Consider the following 16,858-nt stretch of genomic DNA (forward strand, 5'->3'; position numbering starts at 1 on the left):
TTTTTCTTTCAACACTTTAAATATTTCATTCCATTTTCTTCTTGTTTGCATGGTTTCTGACAAGAAGTATACTGTAATTCTTATCCTTGTTCCTCTATAGGTAAGATGTTTCTTCCCCTCTGGTTTCTTTCAAAATTTTCTTTGCCTTTTCTTTTCTATCAGTTTAAAATATGATATAAATAAGTATGATATTTTTGGTGTTCATCCTGTTTGATGTCTAGCTTCCTGGATCTGTGGTTTGGTTTCTGTCATTAATTTTGGAAAATTCTTAGTCTTCTTACTTCAAAAATTTCTTCTGCTCTAGTCTTTCTTTCTTCACCTTCTTCTTTCTCCTTTTCCAATTACATATATGTTATACATTTTGAAATTGTCCCACAGTTCTTGAATATTCTGTTATGACTTTTCATTCTTTTTTTTCTCTTTGAATTTCCATTAGGGAAGTTTCTATCGACCTATCTTTAAGCTCACTGGTCCTCTACTCAGCCCTGTCAAAGACATTCCTTATTTCCATTACAGTGCTTTTTATAATTTCTAGTGTTTTCTTCTGATTCTTTCTTAGAGTTTCCACTTCTCTGCTTGCATTACCCATGTTTCTGCTTGTTATCTACTTTTTTCATTAGAACCCTTAAGATATTAATCATTCCCTGTCTGATAATTCCAACATCTATTTCATATCTGAGTGTTGTTCTGGTACTTGCCTAGAATATTTTATCTTGTTCATATATTCTTCAGAACATTTTATCTTGTCTTTTAGAATGCCGTTTAAATTTTTGTTGAAAGCTAGGCATGATTCATTGAGTAATAGAAACGGAAAGAAATAGGCTTTTAGCATTATGTTAATCTGGTTAGGGGTTGGGCTGTGTTTAATATTTGTTGCAGCTGTAGGGGCCAGAGGATTCAAATTCTTCTTGTGCCTTTGTCTTTGTCTCTTCTCTAGACTTTGGGCTTCCCTAAATACTCCTTCTCAGAGAAAGTCTGTGTCTTGCAGCTCATTCACCTTAATTCACTGTTATTATACTAGATTCCTGTTTGATGTGGTGGTAAGGGGTGGGAGAGGGAAATCATGCTATTACCTTATGATTAAATATCAGTTTTTTATTGGACCTGTGTCCCCAGGCTGTGACCTTCACAAGTGTTCCTTAGCTTACTCTCTTTGAGTGAGACAGGAAAGCTAAAGGTAGCTGGAATGAGAGAATGTCCTTTTCCCATGTGGGACAAGGCCTTTGTTATAGAGAACGCTCTGGGCATATTTCATAATGGTTACTTTTCTCCTCTCCTTGCCAGAACCTCAAGGACAACTTTCTTACTGTTTCACACTGCTGATGTTTCTAGAGGTAAATTCCATGAAAGTCTGGGAGCCCCCTAAGACCTCAGGATTTTCTTATTCTCATGCTAGTCCATATTCAGCCTCCAGCAATTAGTGAAGATTACCATTTAAGTGTTCCTATCAGTTCATGGTCCCAGTGGCTTCTGCTCCAGGTAAACAAATCTTGACAATGACTCTACATTCACCTGTCTCTCTAAATTTGGGGTTAGCAGTTTGTCCTGTAACCTTAGTTCTCTGAGAGGTCCTCGAAAAGTTGTTGACTTTCAGTGTCCTCAACTGAAAGGACAGGAGTTATAAGGACAGGAGTGACAACTTCCAAGATCTTTATATTTTGGAGCTGAAACTGGAATTCCCTGCAAAGTTTTTCTCTAAAGGGCTATATAGTAAAGATTTTCAGCTTTTCAGGCCATACGGGCTCTGTTGCAACTAATCAACTCTTTTGTAGTGTCAAAGCAGCCAGAGACAATATGTAAATGAATGAGGTTGGTGGTGGTGGTGGTGTTCCCAGTGAAACATTATTTACAAAAACAAGAAATTGGCTGGATTTGGCCTGCAGGCCATAGTTTGCTGACCCCTGATTTAAAGCATGGATGGAAAATCCTGAAAGCCTGAAACCAGTTAACAGTCTAATTTGTTGAATGGATCAATAAATGAATGAATCTGTCTACATGTTAAAATAAAATGTCTTCAAGAGATTTGATGATGCCATGAATATGCTTCTCTGTTAAAACTATTACGAGAGTTTTAATATCCTATACATTTCTGCTGTTAGAACTTTAATCATAGGAGTTAGTGTATATATATATATTCAAATGAAAAGGGGGAAAATCACTTAGTTTTCTCCTGAAATTACTTTTATTCTCTACTTTGCCAAAAAATAATATTTGAGTCTAAATAATACAAGGCAAACAATGGGCCATTTTCACTCAATTGTGATTCAAAAATGATAATTTTCCAATGTCTGCAGTGAGAAATATAATAAAACTTTGAGCACCTAGGATTCAAGTAACTGTGTCCCTCAATAAATCAGCATCTTTAAAAAATAAGTGGTTTTCACAGGGTTAAAGAGTTAGAGCCTCACAGCATAGAAGAGAAAACACCACTATGTAACCTCAGGAATTTAAACTATTTGAAGAGGAAGTGAGTGAAGAGCATAAATTTTAGCAGACCAAGGTAATATAACAGGTTTAAAGAATGGGATACCTAATTTAGGATTTTTGTTACCTAAGTTAAACTGTCTAATTCCTATAGTAAAAATACAATATTTTTTAGAAATCATCCATAGAATAAATTTTCTAAAAATCCATGAGGTAGGGGCCAGCCTGGTGGCACAGCAGTTAAGTGCACACGTTCCACTTCGGCGGCCTGGGGTTCACCGGTTCAGATCCCGGGTGCAGACATGGCACCGCTTGGCAAGCCATGTTGTGGTAGGCATCCCACATATGAAGTAGAGGAGGATTGGCAGCAGATGTTAGCTCAGGACTGATCTTCCTCAGGAAAAAGAAAAAAAATCCATGAGATGAAGATGCTTTCCTATGAAATATGTAAAACATTATTCCCAAATATTTCCCTTTCCGAATCTACAAATTTCCTCTCAAATTGCAAATTAAGAAAAGACAGAACCGCAAGTGAACAGAATTTAACTGAAATATTTTATGTATGTGATTAATTTGCTCTCTGCCAACTTTTCAGACCTGGAATCCACTTTGATTTATTGTTCTCTGGCTTCTGGGAACTAATCTGTCTTTCCTGAAATTGCCTAAATCCTCTCTTGCTTACTCATTACCTCAACAATTAGTTCAAGTTGCTAACATATATAAAGGCAGATGACAGCATAGTTAGCAAATGAATATCTACTCTCTGTCTTATTGGGGCTGGGTGGTTTACTTCAATGACTGTTCTCACTTTTTATCCAAGTTGGTGTAAAAGAGAGAGACATATAGGATGGCAGTAAATGAGTTCCAGAATTCAACTTCTAGAAAATCCAATTTAGATATTTCAGCCAAGATGAATGGCTTGCCATTTAAATTTTTAAATTTTCAGTCTTGCACATTCTTGTTAAGAATAATCTTTATTTAAATTGTCTTTTTATTATTAATGTAAATGGATTGTACTTTTCCATTACCTGCTGGTAGGTAGGTAAGGCTTCGAATGTTTATCCAGAATTAGCTTATCAATAGTAAACTTTTATATTGATTATTTTTGGTTTCTTCAATAAAAAATCATTGTTGGTATATGTAGAACATGGAATGTATGCAGGAAATGACAAGAGATGAAGTTGGAGAAGATGTTGGGTCCATAGCAGCCATGTTTTGGTATGTGACTCCATCCCACTGGCCACAGTTGACTGAGCGATGTATAGACACTTGATACGTGCTGAGTCAGTCACTTTCTTGCCTTGGAATTTAGAATTGGAACTGAAAAAAAAAATTCTCTGCAAGTGCATGCAACTATAATATGTAAAGTAAAAAGCTTTGTGGCAGTCATAGAAAAAGAATATTGTGCATAGTAGATTTATACAGACCCTCAGAGACAAGAAAGGATAAATAGAGTCCCGGCTGCTTTCCAGGTCTTTCCTAAGCTGACTGCATTCCTGCCCTTGAGTTTCATGAGACACCTCTGCATCCTTATAACACATTCCTTTCTTTTGCCAAAACTAGTTTGATTTACTTTCTGTTACTTGCAACCAAATAACCTAAGATAATATGTCTTACCATTATCACAGCATCTTTACCAAATTCTACTATAATTATTTACCTCTCCATAAAGATTCTTGAAGTGACTATAACTTATTTTTTTCATATTCCCAGCACTGAATAAGCACTCAATAAATATCTTCAAAGTGATGAAAGATAAAAGCTTGTCTGGGTGGGAGACAAAACATGATGAATCCTGCTACAATGGGCATTCCTTCTCATATGGAAATATTTCTTCATGAACTATTGTTTTTTTAAACCCTTAGAAGAGCTTTTCACAAATTGCATTCAGTGGCTTCCCACTGGCTCAAGAGGGGAATAAGTGTTCAGTGCCAAATGGTTCCACAGTAGCTATGTATGTAAAATACTGTGTTACACAGACTTAGCAATTTCTTTACTGTAGTAATTCTTGGAGCCTTTAACATGATATAGGTACAGCAAATCTTCAAGAAGGTGATAAAACAATCAGGGTTTCCCAAACTCTTTGACCATAGGACCCTTTCCCTACACAACTTCCAAAACTCAACTCAACTCAACAACAAAATCAACCTGATTTTAAAACAGGCAAAGGACTAGAATAGACATTTCTCCAAAGAAGATATACAAAATCCAACAACCACATGAAAAGATGCTCAATGCTAACTAATCATTAGGGAAATGCAAGTCAAAACCACAATGAGAGGCCACCTCACACCCATTAGAATGGCTACTATCAAAAAAAAACAGTAAATAACAAATATCAGTGAGGGCATGGAGAAATTGGAACCCTTATGCACTACTGGTAGAAATGTAAAATGGTACAGCCACTATGGAAAACAGTATTGCAGTTTCTCAAAAAGTTAAAAATGGAATTACCACATGATCCAGCAATTCCACTTCTGAGTATATACCCCAAAGAATTGAAAGCAGAGTCTTGAAGAGATATTTGTACACCCATGTTCATAACAGTATTATTTACAATAGACAAAAGGTGGAAGTAACCCAGCTGTCCATCTATGGATGAATGGATAAACAAAATGTGGTATAAACATACAATGGATTATTTTTCAACCTTAAAAAGGAAGGAAATTGACACGTGTTACATCATGAATGAATCTTAAGGACATTATGCTAAGTGAAATGTCAGTCACAAAAAAGCAAATACTGTATGATTCCACTTATATGAAGTACACAGAGTAGTCAAACTCATAGACAAAGAAAATACAATGGTGGTTGTCAGGGGCTGAGGGGAGAGGGAAACAAGGAGTTGTTGTTTAGTGGGTATAGAGTTTCAGTTTTGCAAGATGAAGAGTTCTAGAGATTGGTTTCACAACAATGTGAATTTACTTGACACTACTGAACTGTATACTTAAAAATGGTTAAAATAGTGAATTTTATGTTATGTGTATTTTACCACAATTAAATTTTTTTTAACTTTACAGAACAGTATCTTTAGAAAAAATATTTTTGGAAACAATGCCACGACAATTTCATGGTGTGTTGCTCCCAAGAGCACATACATGGGAGCAAACCCATTCTTACACAAAGAAGTCGTGATGGTTAACTTGTCTTTTTCTGTGAAATTTCCAGCAGAGTAAGTTTTAGGATTATCAGTGTAATATAGTGCCCACTTGTTTCCTCTTACTTAAGAGTAGATGAAAATCACACAGTTACATTTTGTTTACTGATGGATAACTCAACATTATATTATTACGTTGGCCTCTTCTTTCCATCTTTAAGTATATGGTGTCAGAGAATGATGATATGGAGAGAAAGTTTAGGGCTGATAAATAGCAACCATCTCCCTCTACCTGTTCCCCTAATTTAGTAGCCACAACGCATAGCCCCAAGGAGACCTCTAAGGGCAAGTGTAGCCTTCCAAGCGTCTAACAATAGTGGATAAGGTGCTAGCTACCAAGGTTGGGGGAATTTATCCAATCTGAGCAAAATCCTCTGCATCTCCAAAGTTTCTCTTTTACTTCTGATCACATATTCTAAAGAGACAATAAAAGCTCAGTTACAATCCTACCACTGTCATTTGCAGGCTTCCATCCCATCACATCATTTCTCAGTAGCTGTTGTCCTCTCTGAAACCTGGGGCCAGAACCAGAACAGCCTTCTTGCAGCCACTCTGAAGAGTAATGAATAGAAATGAGTTATAAATATAAAATGATGCATAAATCTTTTAGCACCGAGACTTGGGATGTTTTAAGTACACAAAGGACAGACTAATAAGACTATCAATTCTGTCTCCAATGTATAGACATTTAGAAAGTGGGATCCCATCCATCCCTGGCAACTAGAGCCTCAGTTTAAAAAAATCTATGATTTCCATCAATGTAGAGAAATGTGCCCTTTTGTCTTTCTTTCTTGGGCTAATTTAATGAATTTTCCTGTAAATGCTAAGTCCATGTGCGATAGGGTTACATTTTATGTGCATTGTAGCTAGACTCATTATGGACAATTTTCTTAATTCAGAGAGTATTCAGTTCTACAGAGATGCTGCTCTGCTAGCATCTGGTTACATCAGAGGCATCGGATTGAGTGAATATTAATGATGAGGTTGTTTGCATATTATATAGCTAATATACTGGAGAAAAATAAATTCAAATTAAAAAGAATCAAAGCTGACAGTTTTAAAAACCTTAATGGGATGCTATTTTCAACTGTGTTGAGTTTTAATATTGAATAATTTGGTCTTCATTAAAGACCCAATATTTAAAATTACATTTCCCTGGGGGTTCTGAAAATATGATAAAAGTTGACTAATAGTCTCTCTGTTGTTGAAGTAGTGAGCAACTCTCAACTGTGCCCAATTCCGTTTATGTAGCTTTTTCAAAACAATCTGTGGGCTTATACCCACCAAAATTTTACTTGTAAGTAAGAAATCCACGTTAAAGGGGCATGTGTGTTTATGTGCAACTAATTTAAGAACCTTTGCATAGAACTTTATGGCATAGAGTTAATAAAAAAGAAAACCATTTAACTAGTAGGCCTGAAACAAAAAGTATCTTCCTAGTCTATTAGAAGAAAGATATGTTGGCCCAATCAGCTGAATTATTACCATGCTAATGCAGTACACTGGTAATTTGGTCTTCAATGTCTAGCCCTCTACTTTTTTTTTTAAAGGTTGGCACCTGAGCTAACAACTGTTGCCAATCTTCTTTTTTTTTTTCTGCTTTTGCTCCCCAAGTCCCCCCAGTACATAGTTGTATATTTTAGTTGTAGATCCTTCTGGTTGTGGCATGTGGGACGCCACCTCAGCATAGCCTAACAAGTGGCGCCATGCCCGCACCCAGGATCCGATCCAGTGAAAACCTGGGCCACCGAAGCAGAATGCATGAACTTAACCACTCGGCCACAGGGGCCGGCCCCAGTCCTCTACTTTGTGAGGAAATAAGGGAAAGGAGATGCATGTCCCTGCATGTCTAGCCCCTGCGGCAAAGTTGCTGTTACCCCAATCCAAATACTTCTTAACCTCCCATTCGTACGCTTGTCTGGAATCCTAGAGAAAATATTTCAGCCGTTGAGGGAAATGAGTTAGCAATAGAGACATTTTTCTCTTCATTTTCCTTTGTGAGCCTCAGAAACAATGTTTATACAGCCTTCTTAGGTATAAAAGAAATAATGAAGTAGACTAGTCTCCCCTTCTTTACTGTAAATCAGAATTGAGCTAACAAAACTCTTTCCAGAAAAAGGGAGTAAAATATTCCTCATTTGTATTTTCCTTTCTCTTCCTCTTTCTCAGAGTCTCCCTTTCCCCTCTGACTAGCTTATCCACCAGATAAGTGCAAAGCTGTGTGATATAGGCAGAACACTGGCTGTAACCGAAGAAAGGACCTCAGAGAAGCCATCATTTTCTAGATAAGCAAACTTATTCTCAGTTACCAAGTGACTTCTCCAAGGCCAGGTTGAGCTACCTTCTCAACTGACTCATATCCATGTGTGTATGTCCTCAGAGGCAGACCCCAATAAAGGTCACGGCAAAAATAAAAAACAAAAACATTGTGAAATCCTCAGTTTTCCTACCAGAAAGACAGCTAGATATTTTGCTGAACATTATCAGAGGCCATTTTGGATGAAATAATATCTCATATTCTTTCCTCATTTTGGCATCATCACCCACATAAATGAAGCCTATCTAATCTCCAATAAATCATCAGTCACTGTTGTTCTTCAAAATGGCAAGTCTTCCTATCATTTCAAACCAAAGATCCTATGAAAATACTAGGTACTTCCCTACAGAGATGCATTAGATTAGGGAATAATAGCAGGTAAACTCTGACCTCTAGATCTGAAAGCAGAGTTTCAGTGATCACTATAAAAATATTTCAGTTACTTAGTGAGAAAAAAGCCTCCATTTGCATTTGTGAATCATTACTGCCATTTCTGATTAAGATGTTCTTCTCTCTAGAGATTTTCGACTAGAAAGGGGTCAATAGAAATGTGTAGATACACACATTCGCAAGAAACCTTACTTCTGAGCCCAGAATAGGTTCTAAAAGCTTTTCTGTATAGTCTTGAAGACAAACAAATTTTTTAAAGGCAAAAATCAATTTCAAAACCCAATTTTCAGATTATAAAGGGTTAATTCCTTCTCTTCTGACCTGATTAAAACTTTGGAGGCCCAGCTACAGCAAGAGGCTTATCACAGTCCATTTAGCATGGACTAGCCCCCTATAATTACAGCTTTAAAATGTTTTCTAGGCTTCACGCACTTGCCCAGAAAAGAGCAGTTTGAGGGCTAATAATAAAATATCCTTTAAAGAAAAAAAAACTTTCCCCTTCTGAAATTCAAGTCTTTGTGACTACTCACAGAAATCTGGCTTTCTCACAACATTTTGTGATGAGGGCAAAAATCAATGTCAGTAATAGCAACATAAACTTTATTATCCAATGACCTGGGCACAGGGATGGTTCTCTCTAGCTTCAAGAAGGGAAGAATGCCAGGACCACAAGTGCTCCCAAGTGAAACTTTGTGTTTGATGCACTTATCATAGGAATTGGATGATGTTTCAGGGCACAGATGCCAGGAGTTTTGTTTTGTTTTGTTTTGTTTTTAATTTCATCATGCTTTTAATACCATTTTTCTTTCCACAGGCCCCATTAATGCCTTTGAAAAGATCCATTCTCATGAGTCATCCAAGAGGATGGAGAACAGCGTGAGCTTTGAGCTGAATAGAAGATTCTCCCTTCTCTGACTGGTAAGAGGGGACTCTCTAAGTGCCTTAGATGTACAACCTTCAATTAATTCCACTCACGCTATCCCCCCACTTGTAATGAAGACAAATAGTGCTGCTGTCTGGGTACAGCTTCAATGTTTACCTCTGGTAACAGCCAAGGATATACTTCTCAGACTCTGAGAACTATAAAAATCATTTCGGAGAAGAAATTTTTGACTGCCTACCTCTTCTTTTGCTTTGCCACAGAGGAGGAGGGCTACAGAAATGGTTAAGGAAGCTGGAATAAGGAGAGAGGGCACAAAAAACCTGAATTCCCTCTTAATCTGACTCCAGACGCCCTAATATATAGAGTTAATTGCAACTCTTACTTATCAAGTATGGCAGATTCCCCCTCAAACCAGGCCCCCCAGTAGACTCATATCCCCTCAGCCCTTATATTTCAGTGCCCTGCCAACTGCCAGCATCTGCCTCTCTTTGCTCTGCCTTTCTCTGGCCTTAAACTCCTCAGGACTTCTGCTCCCCCATACGTTCATGAGGCCAGAAATGCCAAGAGATAAATGCCTCTCTACAAGAACAGCCTTTGACCAGTGACTGACAGAAATTGGTAAATAAATATCTCAGTGCCGTTGTTCCTCAGGTGGGATAACTCTGAGGCCTCCTGGGTCCCCCAGTGAGATTAAGCTCCAGTTGCCCACAGTAATAATAATATAACTTTGTTGTCTGGATTCCATTCTTTGTTTCACTTCCCCATTCTACTACTGTCTCCTGAGATCATACCCTAAATAAACTACTTGCACTTGAATCTGTGTATATAAGTCAGCTTCTAAGACACAGTTTTGGGATGTGGACTCTAAAAGAAGAGGATGAGCTGCTTTGTTAGATGAGGTTCATATATATACAATCTATCCTCTTCTATACATCTCCATCAATGGATGTTAGCCCTTTATGGCAGCCTTTCCCCGTATGATTAAATTTTACTTGATTTAATTTGGATATAAATGGCAAGACTGTCTCCTGCCTCATACCCAAATACCTGCTTCATCTTCCCCTGTTCCATGTTGATGGGTCTTCTGATGACCACCCCCACCCTACCAATAGGTTTAGCTTCACTCAACTTCTGAGTCCTCATAAATATCTTCCAACACACGAATACACACACACACATACACACACACACACATACATACACATCCAGGAGTTCTTAACATTGTTTATGCTATGAAATCTTTTGGCAGCCTGTGGACACGTCTCAGAATGCTTTTAAATTCATAAAAGAAAATATATAGAATTACAAAGGAAAAGAGTTACAATGAAATATGACTGGTAACCTGTACTCCAGATAAGTGTATATTCCTGTATACATGCATACAAGCTCAAGAAACTTCAGCCCTTATCGTTTCTCTTCATTTCCTCCATAAGGCAGTGGGACTTATAATGAAATCACGATTTCATACAATTGTTGACTTCCAGGACTCTTCAGGCTTTCCAGTGCCAAGATCAGAGTGAAGATTTTGTGCCCCAGGAGAGAAGCCCTGCTTCTCCATGTTGCTCCTGATTTAATGTCTCACCCCTGCCTTTTTTTCCCTTTTCTAGGTAGGACCCACTCATACTAGTGGCCCCTCTATGGATTGCTCAGTTACCTGGCTAGCTTTCTGCCCTGACATGAAATTGTTGCCTGTCTTTGATGCCTGCTTGGTTCTTATGGCCTTACATTTTTCAGTATTTCCTCCAGTATGCTTCCTCATTCTACCCCTAGCTCACTGGTTAAGGCCCTCTTGGTTATGAACAGAAATACCATTTATAATGTCTGTAATTTTCTTTAAAATACTTCAGCATAGACTGCATGATGCAAATGTGTCGGTTTTAATCTACCCTTAGGAGCAATCAGTGATCCTAATCAGGAGTCCATATCCCAGGAATGGTGAGGTAACAATTTATAAGAAAGGCCACTCCAAGGATGGCTACTACAAATGTCTCCACTATAACTCCCATCAACACTAGAAGTTTTGCTAATAGTATAATCAATGGTAGAACTGGATTTTCATTGGTGAAATTTATAGCTTTCTAATTAGGCTAAGAGATGTTAGAATTGGGCTCTCATAGATGAAATTGATGGTATTCAAGATGTATTTATTTGTTAAAATACCTTAAAGACACTACTCATCTTTGAGTAAACAAGGTATGAGAATCTAGCAAGCCCTTGAAATTTGCCATTAGTTTTGGTACATGTTTAACCCTAAACCCAGAACCCAGTTGTTGTTCTGGAATATTCTTGATCCTCTCTTTATAGTGGATGGTTAGTCAATCCCACCACTACAATAATATGTATGTCTCAGGTGAACATTTTATGCAGCTTACTTATGGAGCACCAGAAAGAAAAGAATTCTAGGATTTCTTTAGTTTGGCATTATATGGCTCTTCTTGCCTGCTTATTAATAAATGTCTGTGTGTAACAGGATTTGGTCTGAGACTTTCTTTTATTACCAAGTTGTAGGAAAGATACCAACCTTCACCTACCTCTAAGTTTTGGTGGTTCCTGAGAGCTTCCAAAATGAGCCTAATAATTGTGACGATCAAATTGCCTTACCTCTTTACCCTACTCCTTGATCACAGAATAGAAAAGATTTCTCATTATGCATCAGCCCATCTTGTCAAATACCCTGGTGCCAACCACTTTCCACAATGAAGATTGGGAGTTTTTCATCCCATTGGGCTATCCTCTTCGGTCCCAACTTCAGTCTTGGGTGAGTCTTGCTTAACCTTCATCTTGTCCTGGATGATAGGTTATGGAATCATCCCTATTCAGCCTATTATGGCTGGTTCCTTACCATTACTGGTGTCAGATTCATTCATTCAACAATTATTAATTGAACACCTTCTACGTACCATGCAGGGTTCTAGACTAGGGGATATTCCAGTCAATAAGACAGATAAGATCTTGTGAGTAAAGAAAAAATTAATAAAATAATTTCATATAGTAATAAGTGCTGTGAAGAAATAAAATAAGATTATGGGATGTAGCCTTACACAAGAGGGTTGGCTATTTTGGAAAGGATGGTCAAAGAAAGCCATTCTGAGAGTTAATAAGAAGTACACTAAGCAAAGATCTTCTAGTTCTTTGCATCTGAGCCCTCCAAAATTATAATAGGATTACTAATCAGTGTGATTTGCATTGAAGGGTGGCTCTGAAACTCCAAAGTGTTCGTTTTTAACGTTGTAGGAAGAGCCAGATCCTGGTCAGTGCCTATACCTCACCTCAAGGTTTAACCAAAGTGTGAAAGAATCCCTTAAAGAACCAAGATCCATTTAGCTTTCTTTAAGCAATATAGTGCACAATTAGCACCTTGAATTTTCATTGAATTGATCAGTTGGATCCATTTGTGTAATCTGTTTGGTTTAGCATTTTGTAGTCCACAAATAGACAAAGAAAATCAGTGGAAACCCAGCTTAACTTAATTAGTATTGATGGAGCACTGAGAATCATAAAATCTGAGATGTACAGGGCCTTTAGAGATCAGTGTACCTAGGAAGAAAACGAGTTCGAGAAAATTAACCCAAAAATGCTCAACTTGCACACCAAAAGCTCTCGTGTTTATATTGCTACTTACCCATAAATGTTTTTCAAAGATTCTTGGTATTTATACTTCACTTACTGTAAAATGGTTTGTCATGAACTGTTTTTAATTTTTAAATATAAAAATAATATGAGAACACTAAAGTTAAAAAAATAGAAAAATTACCCACCAATCTACTGCTATCAGTTTTATATTTACTTTTTGCATTTAGTGCATTAAAATATTTACATTATTGTAACCATGGAGTGCATAAAATTTAATATCATGCTTTTAAAACCTAGCATTATATGCCTTTCCATATTGCTATATAGTGTCTGTGTTTTGTTTAATGCCTTTAAATATTCCATTGAGCAGTTAGACCCTAATTTAATTAGCAAGTCTCCTATTTTAGTTCTTTGGGTTGTTTTTAATTTTCATTGTTATTTGAAAAATATATTAATGCATAAGACTGTTCTAGAATTTGGATTATTTCCTTATTAGTCCCAGAAGGAAAATTACTATTCTGAAGGATTTTAATAGATTTATAGTTCTTAAAAACTAAAGCTGTTACATTCTATAAAGTTTATACTAATACTCAAGGCAGCAGTAAAGGGTATCAGAGTTAACATATACTTACCAGTATTCATTTTTAAGGCTTTACTAATTAAGTAGGGGAAAAATGTTCGCACTTTTTTACAGAACATTTACTTGTTGAATTTTATCTTTTGTGAATTGTTCACGTCTTTTTCCTATTTATTTGTTGATCTTAAAACTGATCCATTTCTGGGGCCAGCCCGATGGCATAGTGATTAAGTTCACATGCTCTGCTTCAGTGGCCCAGGGCTTGCAGGTTGGGATCCCTGGCATGGACCTAGCACTTCTCGTCAGGCCATGCTGTGGCGGCATCCCACATTAGAGGAAGATTGGCACAAATGTTAGCTCAGCAATAATCTTCCTCAAGTAAAAAGAGGAAGACTGGCAACAGATGTTAGCTCAGGGCCAATCTTCCTCACACACACAAAAAAATTGATCTATTTGTTTGGACCCTTTATAGCTTAGAGGTGTTCACCCTCAGGCATTTTTGCTACAAATATTTTTCCTAGATGGCTTTCTATTTTCTTTTGTATAGAATATACAGAATTATTTGTTCATCTTTTTCTTTTGACTATTGCCATCTCTCTCATACTTAGAAAGTCAGCATTCTCTGCAAAATTTTTGATAAATGATCAATTCAATTCAATTTCTTTCCATTCTATGTTTGCTAGATTTTGTTTCTTTATATTAGGAGCTTATTTATATAAAACTTTTCATTCATATTTAGTGTGGTATATATGTTCATTTTATTTTTATCCATTGCTAATGAATTATCTCAATTTTACTTGTCTATCCTTCTTTTCCTATCTTAAAGATATAAAATGATTATTTATATTTATATAGAATATGTTCTAATATTTTAATAGCTTTATTGTGGTATAGTTGACATACAATAAATGCACATACTTAAAAGTGTACCACTACCATAATCAAAATAATGAATATATCTAATGAATAGATCATCCCCCCAAATTTCCCTTGTGCCCTTTTGCATTCCCTCCCTCTTGTTCCTCTTGCCCTTCACAGCCTCTTCCTGCCACCCCCAGGCAACCACTAACTACTATAGATTAGATTGCATTTTTTTGGAATTCTGTATAAATGGAATCATACAGAATGTATCCTTTTTGTCTGGCTTATTTCACTCAACATAAGTGTTTTGAGATTCATCCATGTTGTAGTGTGCATCAATAGTTCATTCATTTTGTTGCTAGGCAGCATTCCATTGGATGGACATACCCCAGATTGTTTATTCATTCTTCTGTCAATGGACATTTGGTTCATTTCATGTTTTCTTATTTTAGTGACTGGTTTATGGTTTATAGTGTAGATCTTTAACTTATCTGTTTACTTTCAACTCTATACCACTCACATATAACTGTACACAATCTCACATATAATAAAAACCTTACCATAGTATACTTATATTTCTCCCCTTCAGGTCTGTGTGTGTTTCCATAATACATTGTTATTATTTTTCAAACAATTGATTATCTTTTTATTGTGGTAAAATATGCATAACATCAAATTTACATCTTAACCATTTTGAAGTGTACAATTCAGTGGCATTAAGTATATTCACATTGTTGTGCTATAATCACTGCTATCCATCTCCAGAACTTTTTTATCATCCCAAACTGAAACTCTGTACCCATTAAAAAATAACTCCCCATTTCCCCACTCCCCAGACCCTGGTAACCACTATTCTACTTTCTGTCTCTATGAACTTGACTACTCTTGATTCCTCATATAAGTGGACTCATACAATATTTGTACTTTTTGTGTCTGGCTTATTTCACTTAGCATAATGTCTTCAAGGTTCATCCATGTTGTAGCATGAATCAGAATTTTCTTCCTTTTTAAGACTGAATAATACTCCATTGTATGGATATACCATACATTGTTTATCCATTCACCTGACAATGGACATTTGGGTTGTTCCCACCTTTTGGCTATTGTGAATAATGCTACTATGAACGTTGGTGTACAAATATCTGTTTGAGTTCCTACTTTAAATTCTTTTGGGTATATACCTAGAAGTGGAGTTGCTGGATTATATGGCAATTCTATGAAAAATAGCTAATTAACTTTTGAAAAGATTTAAATAAAAATTTAAATTGTGATGTAAATTTTAAAATCTTCTATATTTACTCATGTAGTTACCATTTCTGGAGCTCTGCATCCCTTTGTGAAGATTCATATTTCCAAATGTATCTTTACAAATGTTAGCTATTTGTTTTCAAAATTGAACTCCAGGATAAAATTGCCGATTTCCAGGAAAAAAATCTTTCAAGATTAAGAACTGAATTCCAGGTCATCTAAAACATAATTTGGAGAGAAAAATGAGAAAATATTTAGTCTTTCCTTCTGGTAATATGTCACAATTTTCCATTTATTTGGGTCCTCTTTTCAATTACCAATAAAATTTTGCAGTTTTATTTATTCAACTTCCACACGTCTTTTCTTATTTATTTATTTATTTTGAGGAAGCCTAGCCCTGAGCTAACATCTGCCAATCCTCCTCTTTTTGCTGAGGAAGACTAGACCTGAGCTAACATCCGTGCCCATCTTCCTCTAATTTATATGTGGGACGCCTACCACAGCGTGGCTTGCCAAGTGGTGCCGTGTCCGTACCCGAGATTCGAACTGGTGAACCCCGGGCCGCTGAAGCGGAACGTGCGCAGTTAACTGCTACACCACCGGGCTGGCCCCATTTCTTATGTTTACTACTTCTGCTTTTAAGGGCATTATATTTCTGTTGAATGGATCTTTTTTAAAATTATGTTTTATTTCTCTTTACTATGAAGGTACATAGTACTATTGACTTCTGAGTATTTATGATACACTATTACCATGATTAAGCTTTCATTAAGACTAGAGATTATTTTTAGCTGAATGCTTTGTATTTCTAGGAGTATAATCAAGTCATGTCACAATAATAATTTTGTGTATTATTTTCTTTTACTCCTACTTCTTTCACACGACTTAATACATTAATAAAAATTTCCAAAATGCTACTATATAAAAACAATGAACATAGATATTTGTTATTATTGTTCCTGAGTTTACAGGGACTTCCTCTAGAGATCTGCTATTGATTATAGTGATGACAAGTGTGTGATATGGACTATTAATTATATATATATTAGTAGGAAAACCTTCTATTCCTTTTAAAAATACCTTTAAATGTTCGATTTTAGCAAAAGTCTTTCTGCAGTTATTGTATTATTGACATATTATATTAATGCCTGTCCTTATATTTTATCTTTTCTGCATTCCTAAGATAAGCCCTGCTTTACTGCAGCGGGTTATTCTCGCATTGTATTGTTAATAGTCTCTATGTTAGTATCTTCTTTAAGGTATTAGTTACTGTGCAGTATTGGTTTGGGGTATTCTCTACAAAGAAGCAGAGAACCATGTGTACTCTGCAACTAGTCTTCAAGGGAGAAAATCCATAAGAAAAAAACGGGCAGTGGCCTTATTAAACATCAAAAGAATGAAGTTTTTTGCAGGGATTTTCTCATCATA

Source organism: Equus quagga, chromosome 10 (assembly GCF_021613505.1).
Source record: "Equus quagga isolate Etosha38 chromosome 10, UCLA_HA_Equagga_1.0, whole genome shotgun sequence".
Lineage (NCBI taxonomy): Eukaryota > Metazoa > Chordata > Mammalia > Perissodactyla > Equidae > Equus > Equus quagga.